This window comes from Stenella coeruleoalba, assembly GCF_951394435.1.
Source record: "Stenella coeruleoalba genome assembly, chromosome: 5".
Taxonomy (NCBI): domain Eukaryota; kingdom Metazoa; phylum Chordata; class Mammalia; order Artiodactyla; family Delphinidae; genus Stenella; species Stenella coeruleoalba.
In genome coordinates this window covers 115,385,179-115,401,815 of record NC_137150.1, presented here as the reverse complement: position 1 = coordinate 115,401,815, position 16,637 = coordinate 115,385,179, and the positions used below count along the sequence as shown (strand labels likewise).

The 16,637-nt window shown below is 36.6% G+C and overlaps 1 long non-coding RNA gene across 1 annotated transcript in view; it reads right to left on the bottom strand.

The window, feature by feature from the left end:
• The window catches only part of LOC307186756, a 29,029-nt gene extending 12,643 nt beyond the window's left edge, over window positions 1-16,386 (bottom strand). Inside the window, exons 1-2 of the long non-coding RNA XR_013828457.1 lie at window positions 16,163-16,386; window positions 6,869-6,986 (exon numbers count right to left, since the gene is read on the bottom strand). This is a non-coding gene — a long non-coding RNA (uncharacterized lncRNA). The remainder of the gene's footprint in view (window positions 1-6,868; window positions 6,987-16,162) is intronic.
• Window positions 16,387-16,637: the final 251 nt, after the last annotated feature.

Genomic DNA, 16,637 nt, shown 5'->3' with positions numbered 1-16,637 from the left:
TAGATGCAATTCTGGGGAGATGAAGGGGAATGTGAACTGACAATTAAATTTTGCCGTCCAGTGGCTGTGCACGTGACGTGTACATGCATCAGCCACTGTCATCCATTTGGTGGCAATTAACAGCAATTCTCAGCCTTGTCACCAGCAGAAAATAACTTTCTAATATAAAGTGACACTTGCCTTCATAAATTTAAAAAATGATGGGAAACATTACACACCTGTCAAGCCAGATGTAAACACAGAGCAACTATGTTCTTTACCCCTAAATATTGATATCATATACACAGCTAATCTTTATGTGAGATAGAGTGGCATTTATTTAAACTAGTAAGATTTTAAAATCTACCTTTTACCTCCTGATGATAAAAATCATAGTAACTCATCAATTTTCAATCTAAAATATAAATATTTCAATGCATTTTGAGCTTCATTAAACTTTATATCAGGGAAGAAACTCATTAATTTCTTTGGAAAAACTAAAAGCGAAACCTTAAACTATAAATTATGTGGGAACTTGGATATTATATCAGCAAAATATCATGTGAAATTGCATTGAACAATTTTCATCTGTACATAATAAAGCATTTAATCTAATCACCACAGTCCACTTTAGTCTCAAACTATTAGAACAAATCTGATTAAAGATGAAGAGAATTATTAATGACAATAATTTAAAATATATATATTATGTATGTTATGAACTTGGCTAGCTTTTAAAAATTTACCTCTATTTTATAATTCAAAGCCTTGTGCCCCATTAATCAGCATTTTATGAATTGAATGTAATTAGATAAACTTATTTATCAATTTATGACTGAAAGATTTTTAGACAAGCAAATTCCAAGAGAAGTACTTATAAATTAAATATTTTAAAAAGGCATTGATAGTACATTTTTAACAGTTGAAGATTATTAACCTAAAAATTAAACCATTTCTATATGACATGGTATATTAATTTCCTGTGTATTAGCAGAATTTCAACCTAAATTATAAAAGCAGTTGGGAATTTCATAGAATAATGTAGTTCTGTTGTTGGAACTTTACATTCTTTTTTTTTCAGTACGCGGGCCTCACTGTTGTGGCCTCTCCCGTTGCGGAGCACAGGCTCCAGACGCGCAGGCTCAGCAGCCATGGCTCATGGGCCCAGCCGCTCCGTGGCATGTGGGATCTTCCCGGACCGGGGCACGAACCCGTGTCCCCTGCATCGGCAGGCGGACTCTCAACCATTGTGCCACCAGGGAAGCCCCCACATTCATTTTTGATTCTAGACTGAGTGTACTTCTCTGTCTTCAAACAAACAGCAAAATTACCTGGGTAATTTTCAGCTACATTCCTGAGTCTAGCATGCAACTGAAAATATAGTCAGTTGTCAATAAATATTGGTTAAATAAATGGATATACTGTAGTTGCAAAGAAACTAAGTGGTCATGTTTATAGTCAAAACTGGCTTTCACATACAAAAGAAAATTGAGTTTGGAGAAAATTAATGAAGTACACGTGGTTGAATAAGGCAGAGCCAGATTGCACAGTGGAATCACTGGGGAGTTGACAACAAAAAAAATTAGAAGCCTGGGTGTTACTCCTTAAGACACTAATTCAGCTCTTAAAGATATTTTTTAAATTTTAAGCAAATCTACTGTGGTCTGAAAATCACTGGATTAAAGTGATGAAAAAGGCATATGATGTGACAATGAACAGTCCAGTCAATTTAGAGAAATTACATTCCATTGCAGAATTTAATTGGTATTTTTTCCTCTGTATTCTTCATATTGGAAAATTCTCTTGACCTGTCTTCAAGTTTACTGATATTTTCTTCTGCCATTCTGGTAAGACTATCAAGTAAAATTTTCATATCAGATATTGTATTTCTCAGTTTTAGAATTTCTATTTCCTCATTTCTCCATTTTTATTTCTCACCTGAAATTCCCCATATATTCATATGTATGACCACCTGTTCCTTTAATCTTGAACATACTTATGTCCTTGTCTTCAAATTCCAACATGTACTCCATCTCAACGTCTCTTTCCATTGCCTGCTTTTTTTAATGTGACATATTTTCCTGTTTCTTTTTATGTCTAGCTATTTTTAATTATATACTAGATTTTGTGGTTGATACATTGTAGAGACTCTGGGTTCTGTTATTTTCCTTTGAAGAGTGACCTTCTTCTAGTATTATGCATCTATCTGTACCCAAACATCAAATTTTCATTCCTTTGTGGTGGGTAGTAATTGAAATCTCTGCTCTAATTCCCCAGCTATTGCTTTCTGCTGGGGTCTAATGGAGTTTCCCCTATGGGTGTGTAATTTAGGGGTCACCCATAATCTGAATGGTGTTTATATGCATAGTTCAGATCTTTACTATCTGTGACATTCTCCTCTGTGGCTTTCAATTGTATGGGATTCTCTCCCACCCCACTCGATTTCCCAGACCTCCTTTTCTTTTAGCCTGGAACTCGGTACTTATTACTTATTCCTCAAGTTAGAAAAACTTTACTGCTTCATATAGTCATCCAGTTCTTCAGAGACTGCAGAGTCTCATCAGATATAAAACTGAATTAATGCGAACTTAACTAATGCTGTCATCTTCTTTCATACTCTGATATCTCTACCTATTTACTTTTTCATTCTATGATATCAAATGTCTTTCAAATGTTTTGATCTGAGTTTATATTTCTTCCTCTGCATTTGAGTTAGGCAGATATGAGCTACTACCACATCGTTGTAATTTAAACTTCTGTACATCATATTTTGAAAAGACCTCTCTGTATTTAAAGAAATTTCCAAGTTGTAAATCCCTCTGTAAACAGAATCAAGGCCTGAAGTTCCAATATCCCATGTAGGCAGATGTGCATATAAAATTTAGGCTCAGCTAATCAGATATACCCATACATTTGAAAGTAAGAACAGTGATAAAAGGTATTATTTGCAGGTATCATTTTAGCTGATGCAGGCAAGGACAACAATAATCAACTTTCACCAAAAAAAATCTGCCTTCAGTGATTGTTTTTCTGTGGATAAGTGGTTAACTTCATGGTATAGAAGTGGAACTGGTGTTGTGGTAATGATTGATTCTGATAATATTCTGGTTTTGTCTTTGTTTCTGGCCCTGCTACTTATTATACAATCAATCCCTCATATACGATTTGATTCTAGCCTTCTGTTTTCCAGTTTAAAATGGATTTTTTCGGTACGCGGGCCTCTCACTGCTGTGGCCTCTCCCACTGCGGAGCACAGGCTCCGGACGCACAGGCCCAGCGGCCATGGCCCACGGGCCCAGCCGCTCCGCGCCACGCGGGATCCTCCCAGACCGGGGCACGAACCCGCGTCCCCTGCATCGGCAGGCGGACTCTCAACAACTGCGCCACCAGGGAAGCCCTAAACTGGATTTTTATGGGTAAAATTCTCATCTTTGAATGAAAGGAATAGTTTTGGTCAACATTAGAAATGACAAAGGAAAGTAAGGAAATATCGCATCTTATAACATTATGTTAATGAAACGTTGAAAATTCAACAATTCTTTTTTCTAAAAAATAGGAAGTTTCTACTGTTTCTCAACATCTTCAAATCCATATCATTAAATGAAATTTGTACTTTATGAAGAATTGCCAGAAATGTGTGATACTTAATAGCATCCAGATAATTGCGGGGGGGGGGAATGGAATGAATAGAAGTTTGAAAGAGGTAGCACTGTGCAGTAATCTAGTTGACACACAGGTGTGTGCATGGAGCTCTAATACTTTCTATTATGGCATTTATAAAATAAAAGTTAGGTTCTTGTGAACTTGCTAATTAGTAGACATTTCATTAACCTAAACAGTTTAGGTTTCCTATAGATAGACTGCATGTATTCTCATCTTTAACCTTTCCTTAATGTTCCCTAATTATAGATTTCACTGATTCTTAATAGCAAAAGAACAGTAGTGGTGATTTTTGTCTTTCATTCTACCTCTAGAGCTAATTATGCATTTTAGGTTAACGAAAATTCCTGATCACGCTATCACTGATTTAAACTTTACAATGACCTCATTATTTCTGTGTATTCCTAGCCTGTATTATGGTGATATGTGGCTAATGAGTTCTCAAAATGTTGTCCGAAAGGTTAAAGAGTACCTCAAGTAAATGCCAGCATTAGTTTGTGTGAATTTTCAAAGAAAGATTTCTTTTTAAAGCCAAAGGACACTAATGAAGTTAGGATATAAGCACTCTCTGGTTAATATAATTTAAAAAGTTAAAGTAGATTATTTCATTTTTTTCCTCATACTCTGATGGTTATATAACTTTTTAAAACAGTGAAAATGTTTAATTTGTAAAGGCTGTCTAGTGTCTGTTTAATTAAAAGGGTTAACCTACTCAGTTTGGCTGGTTGTTGAAATTTGAGCAATATTTCTTTCTTTTGTTTAATATAATTATTGACCAGTCCAGGTCTCCAGTTACTGGTATATACAAAATCATATAAACAGTCATTAGACACATATATAAGGCAGACAGCTTTCTGTAGCAACCTTTGTTCTTGTATTATAAATCCTATGCACCTGGACATTGATTCCTTCAATTTCTAAATTTTGAAATACAAGTGGAAGCACTGTATAGTTACAACAGCACATAATTCTAATTACGTAAAACTTTTGATTTTGAAGAAAATTCTTCTAAACTGCACATAAATAGCATATGGAACCTATAAATAGTTATCTATAGCTGAGTAGGTAAAGATATCCATGAATAAAACAAAGTTTGGTAAAGTACTTTTTTTTCTATATCTAATAACTTTATGTTGAAGCATTTCCAGAAATAGTTAATGCTACAGGGCACTGATCATGAGGTACAGGCAGGAGACAAAAGATGGGCTGGAGGTGAAAATGAGAAAAAAATAGAAATAGGCCTTTAAGTGGACATATTTTTATAAGAAAAATATCACATGGAAGGTAACTTCCAAACTTGACTTTACCAGGTAGAACTTTCTGAATGTACCACAGAAGATGGATCATCTGTTTATGTATATCATGCCAGTGCAATGAGCAATAAAGACTACTTACTGGACTGTTGAAAGTGGTTGATAGTGGATAAATTATTTATATTTATGTTAAAAGCAATAACCTTGATGTTTAGGGGGTGTGATGACTTCCTGAAAACTCCCCCTCCAAGATTTTCTAGGGGTGTCTAGTTGGCAAAAGCTCAACTCCAAACAGCTACCTCCGTCAAAGTGTATAGGACATTTATAGTTGGATTTTTAGCAAGTTTCAAGTTCTACTATTCTTACATGTTTATAAGAGGAATGCCTGCTAGGTTAAAATATTGAATGGTTAAAATTAATTGGATTTTACAAGTGAAAAGCTAGGCTACCACAGTTCTTCCTTTGTAATGACTGATTTTCATTAAGTCTCTTCATTCATGCCCTTGTAGGTGAAATAACACTCTTAGGACCTTCTTGTGAGACCCATGGCCACCAATATAATTGTGATGTATAACTAATTAGCCCACCCGCAGGGGGCTGGTTAAATTAAATTGAAAGTAATCTCCTAATTGGCATATCCTAATATGCCATAAAAATCTAATAACAGCATTTGTAAGAGTATAAGCTTAAAAATATTTTTATCAAATTTTACAGAACACAAAATATACAATTTGGTCTCTTGTTTTGAAGTTTGATAGTGTGAATGTGCTGACATACAACAGTTGCTTAATAAGAAAATTTATGCAAAAGCTCTGGGACAGGTCCAGCTCTATGTAAATTTGATGCTTGTGTTCCGTTTTTCTCCCTTAGAGGTAACCCACATATCAAAAGATACATGGGCTGTGGGTAAAGCTTCCCAAAACTGCTGGTGGGAAATATGCCTTGCATAAATAAACCTCAGTAGCCTGCCTTTCCCATTGGTTTCACAGGCAACAAATGCAGCATTGCAGGTCATCTATCTCCACACACTTTTGTACACAGCACGACCAAGGAACATGCCTGGTTAAGATGCGTCCAGGTTACAGAATGTATTTATTTGTTATTCTCACTGTTGAATTCAGTAAATCAAGTGTTGATATAATAAGAATCAAGAAATAAGCAGAATCTTAACAACTTTACCTTATCAAGGCAAGTAAAGTTTAGGGTCTAAACCCAAGTTAGATCACTGAAACACACAACTATAAATAAGGGCGCTCAAAGGCACAAAACAAGGTTATCAACATGCAGTAGTATTTTCTATACATTTAGTAATTTTAGCAGTGGAAGGTGTAGCCCAGAAAAATCAATAGATTTGGAACTGTTGAAGAGGCATGAATAGCACCAGCATTTTGAATCTATTCAGATTTGGATTAAGCAGGAGTCTAGGTAGCCTTTTTATCCTGCACTAACCCTTTATTATTGCCTTTTGATCTATGGACTCTTCCATTTCGGTGTTCTCTAGATGGTTGTAGGTATGGCTGCCCTTGGTGTTGGTAGAAAAGGGTGCCATATATAAGCAAGACTGCACAGGCCAGAGTCTACGTCACCTCATTGAGTGAGCCCTATATTTTGTTGCTCAAGATGGCAAGGCAACATTATACGAAACAGTAGTTGGGAAGTTAATGTAAGATGCTTCTGTAACAACTGATAGAATGATGGAATCAAATGTGAACAAGTGAAGATACAGGAAAGCTGATCAGACAATTCATGATCTGTAGAGGTAATAAGTAAATTATCTAGGAGTTGTGATCTTGCAACTGTGCTTTTATGGGGATGCTTATCATAAAAAAGACCTCGTTTCGATTTGTGATGGAGCTATAGTGCCTATTTCCCATGAAGTTTCCATAGTATTATCTAATAATGAAAGAATTAATGATAGCATTGAAGTGCCCTTTGCGACTTCAACAAAGGAAGGATATTTGCTAAATTCTGATTACCTGAAATGAGGGTTGACGTTCTTCCTTCCCTTATGGCTTCCTCTTGAAATGTCAGCTTCCTGAGAAACTGGAATCTCATAAATTCTAGAATTCTCTATTGCTGCAAAATGAAGATCACCTGTTATCAAATGAGATAAAATTTTACATTATAACATGTAATTTCTTGTTAATCTCTCAACACAGGAGGCATTGGTATGCCTTGAATGCTTCTGCAGTTATTATGGACTAAGCTTGGGTCATGAATTTCTGGCTAATTTTCAGGAAAGACAATATTTAGTTTGGGAAATATTATTTTAATATGTGATGTGAATAATAAGAACCATTTATGAGTCATTTTAATGATCAAATCTGGTGTAACCATGAGGCATTGTTAGAAGCCTTTACTGACAACACTATAACATAGAGATATCTATCTATGATTGGGCAGGATTTTAGCCTTTCTCCTACATTTCTGGGTTGGGGAGCTGAGGATATGTATTACTTTTGCATGTCCTTCCAAATAACCCTAACCTATGCTTTCCATGGGCTGCATTTGGAAACAGTTGATGAAGGAAATCATTAGAATTTCTACACTTGGGAAGAGTTCTCCATTTTTTTATATATGCAATGGTAATTTTCCTAGACCAATGCCTTATTTTTGAAATTATAAATTTTGGATATTGACTAAAAAGTGTAATTCCCTAAAGCAATAATATTTGACTCAGGTGAACTGTGTTTTATGCTAAAGTTGTACAGACTCTGGATCACCATTCACTCCTCTGATGGTCCTTTGTTTTCTAAGTTTCAGGGCAATATTAAAGTCTCTCCCCTATAGACAATCATGAATCAGATAGTTTGTTTAATTATTCTGTTTATTAGAAACACATACTGCAAACTCAGCATCTAAGATGTGACAGCCATTGAAAAAGCATCCATTTAATCTTCACAGTATTTATCACTAAATTTATATTGTTATTGATGCTCATAATATTTAAATAATCTTGTACATACAATGATAAAATACGGTATATATGGTAGAGAACAGGTTAGGCACCCTTGGTAAACCTATACCTCAGCTGGTGTTAGCAAAAATACCTGGGTATAATAGATAACCTGCCAGCCAAAAGTGCTGAGCAGTTTTTCAGACTGAAATGTACGTTAATTCAGGAGCAATATTAAGTAGAGATCAGTTAAAAGATCAAGTATTTGATTATACGTTTTACTCAGGTTTCTACCAAGAAGGAAATATAACACTCCAATAATTTTCTCCTTACTTCTCTGGTTATTACTTCTCAATCTTTTGTGAAAGCCACCACCAGCCACTGGGTCATCCACCTCTAGCCATGGGTCATACTCAGCATCTTTTCCTCTACTCCAATGCACACTTGTCCTCCATAGCCAATCTATTCCAACTCTTTAACCTCTATAACCCTTTGCTTCTATCTCCACTGATGGTACCTGATTTCACAATCTCATGTCGTTGGAAGTTTTGTCTCCTCTCTAAGTCTTCCACGCTGCTGTATGAGTGCTCTAAGACACACATCTAAGTATGCCATTCTTTTACATCAAGTTCTTCTAGGTCTTCCTGTAGCCATAAGGAAGAAGTCCAAATAGCTTAGCATTTTATATAGACCCTATTGTGATAAAATTCTCTTTATAGCTTTCTCTCCTGCTTTTCCTTTCATACTGTTTTCTCCAACCATATTGAGCTAATGAACTTTCCTATATGTTCTCATGCCTTCTCTCATCTCCAAGCTTCCTTGGCCTACAGGGATGTCCTTTCTCTACACTCATATCCATATAATCCTCTATTTCTATTTATTTCTAAATTTTTTGTTTGTTCTTCTGGTCACAGCACGTTATCAGCACTTTCAAGAAGTCTTCCTTGATCTTCCCAATCTGAATTGGGTACGTGCTCATCAGCTTCTGGAGACTTATCATTCTGCATTTTACTTTCTTGTCAGTATTTTAGGCTGGAAACTAGCTTCTTATAGGCAGATGCCAGGATTTATTCTTATTTTTATAGTGCCTAACATAGGTCTACTGTCATAAATACACCATGGGGCCATAATTCCTGAGGAAATATACAGATTGCAGGGACACATAAGGGCTTGGAATAAGCAAAAAATGTGATAAATTGGAGGGATCAATGAATTTGGCATCTGTGTAGATGAAAAGCAAGAGTAGAAGAGGTCATAGGGGATACTTGGAGCACTGGGAAAGTATAGTTGGAAAGCAAGAAATTGATCCTAGGTGCTTAGAGGTGAAGTTCAGAGAGAAATACTTGAAGATGTAGCTCGGGGAATGGAGTAGGTTACAGAGCCAAGTAACCCAGTCAGTGCTAAGAATACAGTCAAGAACCTGCATTGGGGGAGAGGGCATGTGACGTAGGATAAACAGAATTCAGGATTAAATGGAAGACTAAGCAAGAGGCTGACGGTCTATGGATGACAGACATAAAAGGCGTAGAGATGCCACAGTTTTCAAAGAAGATGTTTTCAGGAGGAAGAAGGAATGTCTGGAATGTGATAAAAGAGAGTTACATTGTAATGTGATCTGAGAACCCACTAGAGGTAAAGGTGTTGATGGTAATCCCCACTTTACTCACTGACAATAGATTTTTAAATCTTAAAAGTTGCATTTAAAGACAATCAATTTCACCCAAGCTGTAAGGGTCTGCTCAGCTGTGGACAGACATTACTGATACCTGATAACGTTATTACTTATTAAATAACGTTATGTTGTTTCCCTGTACTGCATTTGTCTTTCTTGTTATTGAACTGTCATATCTGCTGGCTTCAGAAATGTCTTTTCCCAACACTATTCAATCATCTCTTCTCCTTTATCAAAACTTTTAAGTCTCAGGGTCTCCAAGAGAATGATCTAGACAAGCCTCATCAGTTTCCAGTCACTGATCCCCCATTATGAGCTCATCCTTAGAGGCCTTCCCTTCCCCTTCTCAATTTAACATAGATTTCAAATATGCTTTCCAGTAAAATGGAGTTGTTTATATGGTTTTATATTTCTTCCTGTTGCCTTTATAAGCATTTATCCTTATTGACATTGATTTCTATGAGGCCATGAACTATTCAAGGTAAAGAAAATGGTACAAGATGGCTAATCTTTATCAAGAGCCAGGCACTAAGTGTTCTATAAGCATCAATTAGCATAATACTCACCAGCTCACAAAAGAGGCACAAATTGATGCATAGATAAAACTAATAAGACACAGAGAGGTAAGGGAACTTTCTCCCAAATCACACAGCTGCTAAGGGGGATGAGCTAGAATTTGAATCCAGAGCCCATGCTTTTAACCATCATTTGTACTTCTTTCATAAATTCAACTCTACTAGTTGATGACTTCAGGTCTCAACTATGCCACTGATTATATGGATGTCATTACAACTTACTCTGTACGATTCAATTCCCTTCTCTGTAAAATGATAAAGTCAGTGTATACCTCATAGATTTATTGTAATTATTGCATGAAATAACACATAAAGGCTTTAGTAGGAACTGGAAGATGGTAAGCTTTTATTTTCTCAATAGTATATCAATGCTGTGTGTGGTTGATGTTAAGTATGTTTTGGCTCAAAGAATGAAATGTTAATGCTTAATAATGTTCAACATATTATTAATACAAAGGTAATAAATGTAATTTGTTGTTTGACTAATATTCATTTTGCTTTTTATTTATTTATTTATTTATTGGCCAGTGTATGCACTTCTTAATTTGGTAGACAAATTCTTTTTTTTTTCCACATTTTTATAGGAGTATAATTGCTTTACAATGGTGTGTTAGTTTCTGCTCTATAACAGAGTGAATCAGCTATACATATATCCCCATATCCCCTCCCTCTTGCGTCTCCCTCCCACCCTCCCTATCCCACCCCTCTAGGGGGTCACAAAGTACAGAGCTGATCTCCCTGTGCTATGCGGCTGCTTCCCACTAGCTACCTATTTTACATTTGATAGTGTATATATGTCCATGCCACTCTCTCACTTCATTCCAGCTTACCCTTCCCCCTCCCCGCGTCCTCAAGTCCATTCTCTACGTCTGAGTCTTTATTCCTGTCCTGCCCCTAGGTTCTTCAGAACCATTTCTTTTTTTTTTTTTATAAATTCCATATATATGTGTTAGCATACAGTATTTGTTTTTCTCTTTCTGACTTACTTCACTCTGTATGACAGACTCTAGGTCAATCCACCTCACTACAAATAACTCAATTTCGTTTCTGTTTATGGCTAAGTAATATTCCATTGTATATATGTGCCACATCTTCTTTATCCATTCATCTGTCGATGGACACTTAAGTTGCTTTCATGTCCTGGCTATTGTCAATAGAGCTGCAATGAACATTGTGGTACACGACTCTTTTTTGAATTATGATTTTCTCAGGGTATAAGCCCAGTAGTGGGATTGCTGGGTCATATGGTAGTTCTAGTTTTAGTTTTTTAAGGAACCTCCATACTGTTCTCCATAGTAGCTGTATCAATTTACATTCCCACCAACAGTGCAAGAGGGTTCCCTTTTCTCCACACTGTCTCTGGTAGACGAATTCTTAAAGGCATCTTATTTTATACTTTCCTCAGTAAATACTAAATTCCATCATGCAAGAGAAAGTTTTGTTATTGTTGGTACAATCATTTAATATTCACTTTTATTCCCTGTGTGGCGGTTCTGACTTAACTGGTGTTTAAAATAAAGCTTGCTACTCATTATATGCTTTCATAATTGCAAATTTGTGTTTTAATACCATCTATACATATATTGTTCTTTCTTTTATTTCCTGAAATCTTTTACTGCTTCATAATCTTAGCATTTGAAATCTCATAAAATGTTATTTGGAGGCTTGCTGGAAATGTCATCTACATAGTAATGGTTCAAGTTTGTAGCATCCTTTTTTTTTTTTTTTGCGGTACGTGGGCCTCTCACTGCTGTGGCCTCCCCCGCCGCGGAGCACAGGCTCCGGACGCGCAGGCTCAGCGGCCATGGCTCACAGGCCCAGCCGCTCCACGGCATGTGGGATCCTCCCGGACCGGGGCGCGAACCCGCGTCCTCTGCATCGGCAGGCGGACTCTCAACCACTGCGCCACCAGGGAAGCCCTATAGCATCCTTAAAGCATAATAGGAGATGGAATTCATAGCAGAGTAATAGACATCTCTCTTTAAGGTATGTATTTCTGGTTGGTATGACTTTGCTCCCAGAGGGCAGTCAGCAAGACAGCATTATGACTGTGTGCAGAAGGATAAAACAAATAAGAAAAAAAATCCTCTGAACTGCACAGTTATTAATTTTTGTCAGAGTCTGAAGTCTGTGAATGCTACACTTGTGGCCTCTTAGTTTAGCTTTATAAATGGCATAAACAGATAGGATTTTCAGGGCATACTTGGGTGAATAATATGAATCCAGAAGAACACTGTTCAGACACACCTTTAGAAGCTGCTCTAGCTTGGCTGTATCAAGCAAAGAATCCCTGTTGGGTGTGGTGCTCTCCATCCTTTCCTATGGAAGTAGCTCTTGTACTGCTAGAAAGTTTATTACATATGACCGGCAAAAGGAGAGAGTTTAAAAAGAAAGTGCTAAATTTAATCCAGAGGAATGCCAAATCAAAAAACAATTAGTTTTCCATATGTTCTTTTCCCCATGGGTGCTACTCTGGAGATGGCTTAACTGTATTAGAATTCTATGAATAGCAATAAAAGTTTTCATTTGTGACATCCAAGCAAGCTAAAATTCTTGCTCTGTGAGCCCAAACACATGGATACATAGTTTCCTTTGAATAGCATGAAGTTTACATAGTAATAGTTGATTTTCCCCTTCATGTTTACATGCCCATGTTATAATTTAGAAACTAGAACTACCCAAAGCCAACTTGTGTCAAGTTTCTTAGAATCTCAGAGCCTGAATGCTTGAGTTTGCCTATATTTTGGCATGAAAAATCAGGATCTTTGCCTAGTTAGGAGAAAAAAAAAACCCTTCCTAGTCCCATCAGAAAATTGGGCAGGTTTTAGTCTTCAATATATTATGTAATTCTCTTAATAGCAGAATACAAGTAAAGAATGTTGGTTAAATTTATAGAGAAGTTAGAAATTATTTCCAAGACTAAAATTTATAAAAGAAGAGATCTCTGGTATTAAGGATAAGGTCCTCAACGATGATACAAGACGTGTAATTGTGAGTTTAGGTTTGGGAAAGATAATGTTATATTCTCCTTGCTATAAAATAATTTATGTGTCAGAAAAATACACTATTAAGAAGTCTTCTAGGAATCCTAGTGGAAAAAAATGTTGGTGATTTTGAGAAACTCGAGGAGAGTGTTTGAGATATTAGAACCCTGAAGATAGGTAAGTATTCCAGGTTTAATAAAGAAGCAAATGGTGAATTCCAAAAATACTATATCAGTGAGCTTCATATTGATTGTGAGCACGATTTCAGGAAGGTCCATTAAATAGGTGTTTTGAGAGCACTTAGGATAAAAAGCTGGCGGCAGAGATTCACTAAGAGCGAGTCATGCCAAGCTTACCTCAATTACATCGTTACCTGACTGATAGAAAAAAGTAGGCTTTAGACACTGACAGCCTGGATATTTCCAGAGTAAAGTTATTGTGGGGCTACAATTGCCCTTTGCCTTTGCCCACAGCTTCTCCTAGGGCTGATTCCTGAGGAAAGGATGGCTGATTTTTGATCTAGAAAGTTGTTGGTTGGCAAATAAATAAAATAATAAACTATCCTTTAGGGTGCTCTATGCTCAGTTATTAAATCATATGAATGTGCCCTTAACAGGAAGCAAAAAAAAGCTCACACTGCAGACACACAGAGAAGATGTTCTTACATTCTCTTCCATTTAATGTTCTTCAAAAGACCTGTTATTTTGCTTCAGCAATCAGACTGCCAACTACTTGAAAACAGGGACCATATTTTTGTTTCAAAGTACTTATCAAATGTCTTTCACATTATGAGGCTTTAACTTTTAATTATTTGATTATTAGACAGTGCATAGGTTATAAGCCATAGAGGATATACTTTTTACTTTCATAAGAAACATTCTTTATTCCTCTGGTTAATAGAACCCCTATTTTATGTAGGAATTGGACACTATGAGCTTCAGTGGGCCCTCCTTGGCCCTAGAATGAATAGTGGTAAATCTAAGTCAAGGGTTCTCAGCTCTATCTGATCCAATATCTCCACTTCATAACAAGTTCTTAAATGGCCTCTTCACTACTCTAAAATGTTACTGAAGGCATAACATATGTATTCAAGTCATTAAAAAATGTGATGTCCCAATTAATATGAAGAAGTAATTTGAAATCAATTTATGATAAAACATTTTATATGATAAATTGTATGTAGTTGTGCCAAAGCCTTTGCATACTTAAGCACAATGAAGGTAATAAAAGTTTCATGTCTGCACCCATATCTGGAATCACTGTAAATGCAAAACAATACAGCGATGCATGTAAGTTTCATTGGAGAACTCAAATACTGAAAATCCCCATTGTTGACATGATTGATCTAGACTGGCACATGTGAAATATTCTGTTTGCTTCTTATTCCGAGTTGTACTCCACACTTTACCCCGCTTCTATCCAAGTAGAATGACCTGTATTGAATATAACAGTGGGCTCCCTTACTCTTTGGCTTCTGTCTGTGTTCAAGAGATTAGTGGGGAGGAAGAGAGGGGTCAGGGGTTATTCCACAAGGTCCCTCCCTACTAGGTCTCCTTGGCCAATCTGTGTCTCTTAAGAAGGTCATGTTCCTTTCTTGTCTCAAGGTGGCTTCTTCCCCAGGATTCTCTGCCACTACTAAGACAGAGTTTCTGTACTACTTACTGTGGTGCCTCTACTCCTATCACCCCACACCTTTGTAAGTAGTCTCTTTTTAAATCAAGATTTAAGTTATCTTAATTTGAGAATGCTCTTTTTTTTTGTACTCATGGGATACAGATATTTCTTTGAGGTAATTATTTTGTTAAGAATCATGTAGTTCAGACTTTCCTGGGGGTCCCGTGGTTAAGACTGCGTTTCCACTGCAGGGGGCGAGGGTTCGATCCCTGATTGGGGATCCCACATACTGCATGGCCAAAAAAATAAAGAATCATGTAATTTGAACAGAGACATTTTGCCATAACCCACAATACCATTTACCTCCAAAATTACCATGATAATCGCTTTAACGATCAATTTCCATGGTTAAAAAGCATTTTGAACAATGTTACATTACACATCCAATATTAGACTATATTATTTTAACCATGTATATATTGTTTAAATCTATAATGTTCTTAAGTATTGATTGTGAAGCAAAGCACATTTATCTGTAATAGGCTCCTGATTTTTAATTTTACAAAGATTATATATATATTCACCTCCTCTGAATTTTCAGCTTTTGATACTAAGATTATGGAATCTCAAGAGGAAAATGAATCAGTGTCTGATTCTATTCTGGGAATCACGATTTGATCACCCACCCAGCAATGTGTGTGAACTCTTCTCCACATTGCACACATATATAACACCATGCTGACAAATGCTGGAAAAGGGACACCTTCTGTAACATCTTCATGAAACTGTCAATCTCAATACACCTTGGTATTTTCTTTTTAAACGCTTCTTTCTTATCTGCTATCAATATTGTCTTCTAAGAGAGGAACAAACAATAAAAACTAGAACAGAACCTTAATCTAAGTAACTAGCTCCCTTATCTCAAGAACTTTTGTTTCATATAACTAATTTTCCTTCCTTTTCAAGCTTTATTCTTCTTTATCCTTTCCAACACCAGACTTTCTCGTTTGTTTTGTACACCTTTTGGAAAAGACACCTAAATAAAAAAATAAATTGACATTTCTAATGCAGCTGCAAATTTTACATTGCTATGGAAAAGTATTATCTGCTTATAAAGGAAAAAAACCCCAAAACAATAAAAACATGAACCAAGAAAGCACAGAAGGTAGTGATCACATTTAGTTGTTTACTACGGAATCACCTTTCTAATCCATCTGTTTTGATTCCACAGAGCAAAGTGTGAGTAATTAGGAAGTTACTCCTCATTTTATAGATTTGGGCTCAGAAGCCAGTAAGGCCAGGAAAACACAAATTTTATTTACCTTTTTTGGTATTTGAATTTCGACTTGTGTAAACGGCCACCAGGTGGATGATGGGGACTTATGGAATATATACACAGCCTTCCTACAGCTTTGATAATGTAAACATTATAGTATATTTTCCACTCCCTTTTTATTTAAAAAAGGACACTTCATTAAAAAAGATAGCATCATATTAGCAACTCACAAAATTTAAGGCACAAGTGTTACCTGAACCAGGTTCCTTCTGCCCGACTCACAGGAACACAAGATGTTGAGCCGCCGAAGTTTGCAGCAAAGATAGTAATTATTCGCAAAGCAGCCAAGCGACGAACCAGGAAAACAAATTTCAAATCTGCCTCTCTGAAGGTAAGAGGTTCTAAGTATTCAGGGTATAACACTAACGAAGCAGGGCACCCTGACCCTTCAGAAGCGCAGAAAACGTGATTGGAAAAAGGTGCCGTAATCGCTCTCTGCGCATGCGTAACCAGGCTACAGGCCTCCGCACTTTCTAATCATCAAGTTTTCGGCCCTCTGACGTCAAAAGGTCAATGAGCGGACACCCGCGCATGCTCAGTAGAAGGGTTGGTGGTCCTATCTGGTTTCAACCAGCTCCGCTGGAACTAGACGCAGCTGACTCCAAGTTCCTGAAAAGTAACTCCGGCGAGCATCTTATTGTTTAAGCTATCTGCGTGCAGCTCCGAGT